The following is an 8,677-nucleotide window of genomic DNA, read 5'->3' as shown; positions in this document are numbered from 1 at the left end:
CTTCTCATGCTTGTTATGCTTCACCGCGCGACAATGCTGCATTGAGGCAACGCTAACTTTCTGGAGCCGGCATTATGCAACGCGTTTCGCTTTCCGAGCTTCGAAGCCAATCGCGAGGTGAATAGCGAACGTCGAAGCACCTAGACCTAGCGTTTGCCTCGGTAGTGGCTACGGATGCAAGCGGATCTGCGTGCGAAAAGGCCGGTTCGAGGCGGCGAGGTAATCAAAACGGCGGCAGTGGTGGCTTTGATTGATGCCGTTTCGGACCTGCGGTCACGGCAAAAAGTCCGCAAAGTCGGACGGCGAAGGGTTCCTGTGTACGAAATTTCATACGTTTTTAGATTGACTTTATGGGTTTCTGGTGGTTCCGCGAAGCCGTCCGAAACCGGGCGTCCGGAAAGTCGGTCGTTGATTGTACACTGGAAACTCCTCCAGCCGACGACACGGCGTCAAAAGACGATACTCGAGCCAGCATTACCGCGACTTTCGTTCGCTTTCAATAAAATTACAACTAATTTTCCCTGATAGAAGCAAGATATCCCTTAGTTTTCCCTGAATATTTCCAGACTATTCAAAATCCCTGAGAATTCCAGGTTTTCCCGATTGGTAGACACCCTGTTAATACACATTTAAATGTCTTTCTCATACTCTTAAATGAATGCATCATTGGCCATAACATCAACAGAATGCAGATGAATTGATTGTATTGATATGGTCACTTATTAGTTTCTTATAGATAATAAGGCCTCTTGGTCGTGCTGACACGGTTGCAAGTTAGGTATACCACAAGAGCACCAGAAATACCACGCGAGCACTTTCTCTGTCATGCCACGACAGATATGCTCCTCCTAGGAAACAAAACTAAAACTATAGTTCGAATGAATGCTATCACAGTAAATTATTTAAGCTGCTCTCAAACATGAGTACTTTTTCTATGGTTTCGAGGTTCAGGACGCTAAGTTAACGAAAAAACTAAAAATTAAGAAATGCCATGTCAGTATGCTTCAGTTTCATATTTTTTTAATAAATTGTACCAATTTCTCTCAATCTTTTGTGAGGTGAAACGTTTTAAAAATCTGTTTAATAGAGAGTCTCTGGAAAACTTGTATGGCATATAACAATACAGCATACCTATGTTGACATATTCAAATTCCCCGAGCTTTTTCCAAGTCGTCCCTGGCTGTTTTCATGAAAATTCTCTGGCAGTTTATGACACCCGCAGCTTAAGTGCAATAAAAAAAATATTGTGGTTTAATGCTTGCCAAGTTACTGCCAGTACATAAATTTTAGATAAAACGAATAACACGTCAGTCACTTGACATGCAGTATTAGATCCAGCTGAATTGAATCCCTCGTTTAATAAAGCTGACAAGGGCTTGGGCAAGTTCGTGATTCATGGCCACACGAGCACAGCACGGAAAACAAGGACACAGAAAGACATACACGTAAGGCAGATGAAACGATGTGAGGAAAAACTATTCAACGAGTTATTTTTACGGTTCATTAGTAGCTTTATATATAATTTGCCCTCATCACAATACTCTAGTTAACTTTGTTTACCTCTGACTAAAGTCTACATGCCAATACGAATCAGTACCATTGTAATGTTTCATCATGTTACAGTATGATGAGCAGTTGGACAACCGTAATGGTCGCTGGTGCCAGCAACGGTACGTTTCGTTTCAAGCAGGTTCATATAACACATAGCCTATTTATCAAAATGAAAAAAAAAAACGCGAGAATCCCAAACGATTCCTATAATAATAATTGCTGAAACAAATGTACCCGGCTGGACTGTGCAAATCTTTCGGGTGTTAATGCCATATGCCCGTGCCGAACGAACATACTCAGAATGGTGACTGCAGTTTTGAACAATCGCGCTAAAAATTGCAATTTATGTCCACTTAGAACAGTCTGCAATGTCTCGTTTCTCAAACTCCGAGATGAATATATTATTTTCCACACTTTCAGTAGAATGCATGAATGGGGTGTATTGATAAGGTTACTTATCAGCTGAAACATGTTACGATCTCCTAGGTGTGTTGATAAGGGTAGACCAAGTACAATATCCACTAAATTATTTTAATATTCTGTGAATTACCTATTAAGGAAAGACCACCAAATGGATAAGCTGGCTCTTTTTTTCTTTTGTACAAAGCATGTAGTATACAGTCTGTCTGAGACGACGGCACTAAATGCAATAGTAATGAAAACCGGAACACTTATTACGCATGACAAGGGATTCATACCATGCACGATTGGCAAAGTGCGAATCTGCGCCAGCAGCTGCCTAGTGAATAACAGCACTTAAACTTAAACTTAAACGCCGAAGCATCCAATGTCGCTTAACGCATTTCAAATGGACCGGAAAATAACTCCTGCTGCTAAACTGGTCATAACAGAGACCTGAAAAAAAAGAAGAAATCTTCCAACTATCATCAAACCCAATGCCTTTAGTTTGAAACGTGTAAAGGTGCTTCCCCGAGTGAGTAATTTATTGTTCTCTAATTTTCTGAGCAGGCGCCGCTAGGGGGCCATGGAGTACTGACGTGCCTCACATTGGCTCCTGCGTCTTGCGCTCATTTCTACAGAAAGGCCACTCATTTTGCACCGACAGAATCGGCAAGCTGCAAAGAACCAGCGGATACCACCCACTTTAAAAGTGAGTGCGTTTTGCTCAAGATTTCGAGCTTCATCTTCACCGACCATCTCGTGCCTAGCTAAGCCTAACGCCGCGCGAGACCCCACCGGCCCACCGGGGAGAACCGCCGTCGCACGTGCAACAGGCACACGGTGCGCGTGAAAGGAGGCCGACAGCGCTCGCTGCCGCACGTGCGTTGCACGTGCACTGTGAGCCGAAGCGGAGGCTCGGCGATCGCAGGCACCGAGGCTGACAAGCAGACTTTGAGATGAGCCAAGAAACACCCGCGACGGACGCAACGTCAAGCGAACGACAAGAAGAAACAAGCGCTATGCATACAGACTCAGCGGAAGAAGCCGACGTCGCGCAATCTTGGACCTATGAGAAAAACAGCGGCAGAACTATAGACCTCAACAACCAATGGCTGACATGGGAAAGGAAAGGCAAGAAGGAAATCGCGCGCATCAAAGCCCCCGCAGTGACCCATTCCACACAACAGCCAGCCATGCCGCCACCGCCGCGCAAATCCAGAATGCCACCGCTACCTTTGGACGACATCAAGATTGTCTACCGCCCGCAAGCTGGCCTTGAACTCGCCAAATGGTCACTCGTCGCAGTCACTCACGCAGTCGGAAGATCCAGCGGAATATTGCAAAAAGAATTCCATGACAACGTGCGAGTACAAATGCAAAAAGAAGAAAACCTCATCATTGCAAGTACAGCAAACAAGAACTACGCTACTTAGCCAAGGTCACTAACATACAGCTTGGAGGCAATATTTACAACGTAAAAGCGAACTCCCGTCTACCCGAAGATGTCAGCAAAGGTGTTATCTACGGTATCACGCCTGGGACTTGCAGTGCGGAAATAATGGATGGAATTCGAGTGCCAGCACGCTATACAGTCCTCAACGCCCGCATGCTCGGACAGTCCACAGCGGCGGTCATCTATTTTGAGGGCCCACACGTCCCCTACAACATCATTTATCAGAGCGGCGACTACCGATGCAAGCCCTACCGCAAATCAGTTCAGTTTTGCCGAACCTGTGGCAACCTCGGACATCGTCAAGACGTTTGCCCAAAACGAACCCCAAATTTCTGTTACAAATGTGGCAAAACAAACCAAACCCCGAACCATGACTGCCATCCCACGTGCAAGATTTGCGGAGAAGGACACCAAACGGCTGGGAAAGAATGCAAGAAAAAGCTCAAGCGCAACCCACCGCCTTACCAAGTAAGACAGCAATGGCAAAACAGGATCCAAGAGCGAAACAGTCGATGGAGCTCTAACCGCGAGGAGTTCCCTGAACTAGGCGCTGCCAATGGATGTGCCGCCAACTCAAGTAACGCCTCCAGTAGCACCGCAACAACTAGTAGACCCACGTCAAGATCACGATCAAGATCGTGATCGCGTTCCCGAAAATGCCTGAATTACGCTGAAGTGACCGGCAGCGGGCAGTGCCAGCGTCGGATCGGCAGAAGCGGTAGCCGTAAGAGCCCTCGAGAGCAAGCTACAAAATCAACAAAGTCTCATAGACAGACTATTCCAAAGATGCAGAGAATATGAACATGGAAGCAAGCAATCATTTACAGCGCTAACCACGGAGGCAGTTGATTCCGCTATCGAAGCTAGAGTTCAAAAGCACATCCAGGCTTTCGAGGACGTCTTCACAAAGAACATCTTTGCCCTGATTGAAAACATCACCAAGCCTATCGTCGAGAAGATTGCGACCCTTAACACCCAGGTGACCACCCTCGCAAATCAAGTCGCCACTCTCACAAGCCAGGTTACCGGCCTGACAGCCCAGGTCAACAATTTCATAGCACACGCAAAGAACAATTATGTCACCAAGTCTTACCTCGACAGCCTTCTCAACACGACCGAGCAGGGTAGAAAGAAGGCTCGCACGAACAGTCGCAATGCCTCCCGGTCGATCTCACCCAACCATGAAGCTGCCTGTGAAGCTGAAGATCCTCATGATGGCGACACCTAAAACCACAACAAAGAGCCCGCAAAATACTCTGCGCATCTGGCATTGGAACTGTCGATCCTTCCGTCCCCGGTATGCAAACCTACAAGAACTCGTCAAACTGGACCACCCTGATGTAATTGTCCTACAGGAAACCAATACCCACAACGTCCGACTTCAAGGATACATCGCTCATGCACACACTCTACGCACAGCCATCCTTACCAAGAAAACTCTCACAACGCAGGAACACGAAATAGAAGACGTCCCCATCGAGCACACCCTAGTGGAGATCATACCAGACAGAAAAACGCAGTAAAGTCTCTTTATCGCCAGCATATACAGCCCTCCTCGTGATCAACTTCCGGAATTCGACCACTTTGTGCGTGAACTGAGGAAACTCACGAAAGGCCATCAAGTTGTTATAATGGAAGATTTCAACGCCCCACATACAGCATGGGCTTATCCGAACACAACCAAGAAGGGAGCGCGAGTGCACGACACTGCTCAACACCACAGGCTGACCCTCTGGAACGACCCATTGCAAGCCACGAGAGTCGGGAACAGTGTCTCCAGGGACACAAACCCGGACCTTACGTTCACAGCGAACGTCCACTAGGCCGAGTGGAGTCGACTCTCGCAGACGCTCGGAAGCGACCACCACATTATCCAACTTGACATTGGGCATAACCGGAAACCAACCAAGACTGGAGTTGCTCGACTAACAGACTGGAAGTCCTTCAGAGACAACCTCAGCGGCAACACAACATTCGACTACGTCGACCATTGGCTCAAGGGCCTTCTCATCACCGCAGAAAACCACACCAAGAGCATCCAGCTAAGCACCAACACCCCCGCAGTCGACCCGCATCTTCTTCATCTCTGGGAGGCCAAAAGAAGCCTCCTGAAGAGGTGGAAGAGACAAAAACTCAATAGAAAACTTAACGAATCGCCCTTCTCACTATACAGGCCCAAGATTACGCGGAGCAACTTAGCAGGCAAAATTGGTACACCTTTTGTGACAGCATACAAGGGACACTCAGCACCAAGAAAACCTGGCATCTCCTACGCGCTCTCTTAGCTACCGATCGCACCAAAACGCAACAGAGGCAGGATCTGCGCAGACTGATCCACAATCATGCTGGATCGGAGGATGATCTCCTTCGTGAGCTTCAGCAAAAACTTAGCAGCGACAAGCCCACTTCATCAGCGACCGGAAAGACGTACGGCGGTGCACCAAACCCAGATCTCGATCGACGATTCACCCAGGCAGAGCTCCACGCAGCATTAGCCAAACTCACTAGAAACACCAGTCCCGGCAAGGACAGAATAACTAATAATCTCTTACGCAACCTCCCGCAATCAGCCACAACAGCTCTGCTACAGTACTACAACGACTGCTGGAAAAAGGGGGACCTACCAGGAGCCTGGAAGCATTCGGAGGTCACCACGATCCCGAAACCCAACAAACCCCTTCGCATCGAAAAGCTACGTCCCATTTCCCTCACATCTTGCGTGGGCAAACTCCTCGAGCACATGGTGCACGACCGGTTAACAACATACCTCGAGGACAACGGACACTTCCCGCGCACCATGTTCGGATTCCGACAGCATCTGTCCACGCATGACGTACTCCTGCTCCTCAAAGAAGACTTGCTTGATTACCTCGATCACAGACGCAAATCATCAATCCTGGCAATCATCATAAAGGGCGCATTCGACAACGTGAGCCACGAAGCCATTCTCCGCAACCTCGAAGATACAGGCTGCGGAGCCCAGATCTATAACTATATCAGCAGCTTTTTGACACACCGAACAGCAACAGTAGGCGTCTGCAACCTCCGCAGCGATAAATTTCGGCTACCCAACAAAGGAACCCCACAAGGATCAGTTATTTCACCTCTCCTTTTCAATATCGCAATGATCAAGCTACCGAAACAACTGAACGCCATCCCAAACCTATGCCGTGCCCTTTACGCCGACGACGTCATGCTCTGGACGAAAGCACCTACTACTGGACAACAAAAACGCAATCTACAAGTAGCCGTCGATACTATCGAAAGATACCTCCGAGAGAGTAAAACGTCTTTATTAATAATATTTGAATGACGAGAGCAGTGTGGGAGGAACCCTCAGTCCAGGGTCCCTAAGATGATTCCGGTGATGTTTCGAGCCCGTTGTATCACAGCTCGGAGGACCTCGGGAGGTCCGTCAAGGAGGGCATCGTCCCACAGCTCTTTGTTGCGTAGGGTGTAAAGTAGAGTTGGCAAGGGAGGAAAGAGGTTTGCAGTGCACTCAATCGTGATGTGGAAGATTGTGGGCGAGCTGCCACAGCCAGGGCAACGATCTGCATAACAGTGTGGGTAGAATTTATTGAGAGAGTCAAGATTTGGAAAAGTTGCGGTTTGTAACTGGCGTAATGCCACTGCTTCCTCCCGCGAGAAGGACGGCGGTGGTGCGGTGTGGGTGCGACGAATGCGGGTATAATGACGGAGTATGTCTTTGTAACGGTGCAAGGGATCCCCCCACTCTGAACTAGTCGCCCCCACGCCGAGTCGCCCGGAGGGAAATTTCTCGGGCAACCGCATGTGCGCATGTCGTTACCCGGCAGCGAGGTACGACCAGGGGTCCCGAGTAAGTGGATGCGGGGAGGTGTGGTTGGTGTATTTTGCGGGATCTGTTTGAGAATTTGGTGCGCCGCTCTCGGGATGCCATGTCCTGATAGGAACGCCCGGCATGCCTGTTGCGAGTCCGTCAATATATACACTTCATCAGGAACACGGGTGGCATATCGAATTGCAAGAGCAACACCGAGAATTTCTCCGTAAGCGGCATTTGTTCCGCGCATTGCAGCAGAGTCTCTCAGGGATTCGGTGCCATTCAAAACTACCGATGTATAGCCCTCTTGAGTGCGTGATGTGCCCGTGTATAAAGTATGCGTTTCCGGGATGTTTGCAAGCATACGGCCATTGTATCGAACACGGGCTTTGCGCCGCTCTTTGTCATGCTCGGGGTGCATATTACGTGGCAATGGATGAATACTTAGTGCTTGGCTTATCGCTGACGACCAGAACGTTGGACGAGTTTCAGACTCAAGGGGTGGGAACGAGTATCCCAGCCGTGTGAGAAGATGGCGGCCAGTAGGAGTGAGTAGGAGGCGCTGGCGATGGCTGACCCAATGTGCCTCTAGCAGCTCGCCTAGTGTGTTATGTGTCCCTAAGTTAAGGAGACGGCGTGCGGAAGTATAATTCGGGAGGCCATGGGCCAGCTTCGTCGCTTTGCGAATCATTGCGTCTATGCGAAGTTGTTGCGCTTGGGTCAACCGCTGAAATGGGAGATGGTATGTAAGGCGGCTGATCACGCATGCCTCCACCAAGCGCAGCAGGTCCTCTTCTCGAAGGCCCGAGAGCCTGTTGGAGACCCTCCGGATCATGGCCAGAATTTGCTCAATCTGGTCTGGATAGAAGGGAAACTGTAGTTTGACCTGTCATCCGCTTGGACGTGTAGGCCGAGGATACGAGCACGATTAACCTGTGGTATCGGTGTGCCATCCACGTGCACAGTGATAGGGGGAGTAGAGGAACGGCTCCGGGGGCGAATGATTATGAGCTCGGACTTTTCCGGAGCACATCTTAAGCCGCATTTTCTCGCGTACTCGGAAACTGTATCGACTGCTTGCTGCAGTCGGTCCTGGATGGCTCCCTCAGAACTCCGTGTCGACCAGATGGTAATGTCGTCCGCATAAATAGCGTGGGCGACATCACGGATCTGGTCGAGTCGCCGGGGAGCCCTGCGAGCGCGATATTGAATAGAGCAGGGGAAAGAACTGAGCCCTGGGGTGTCCCACGTCCTACAAGGCGAATCGTACCGGATCTATGCGGTCCCATTCCTACGGTGGCTGTGCGATCTCGAAAAAATGCGCGGATATAGTTGTACATACGAATTCCACAGTGTGAATGTGCAACATTGCGAAGGATGAGGTCATGTTCAACATTATCGAATGCCCCTTTTAGGTCTAAGGCGATGAGTGCTCTCGTTTGGGCGGACGATGGAGGTCCTATGACTTC

Source organism: Dermacentor variabilis, chromosome 1 (assembly GCF_050947875.1).
Source record: "Dermacentor variabilis isolate Ectoservices chromosome 1, ASM5094787v1, whole genome shotgun sequence".
Taxonomy (NCBI): domain Eukaryota; kingdom Metazoa; phylum Arthropoda; class Arachnida; order Ixodida; family Ixodidae; genus Dermacentor; species Dermacentor variabilis.
The sequence above is the reverse complement of the archived record's forward strand: the minus strand, read 5'-3'. Positions refer to the sequence as shown.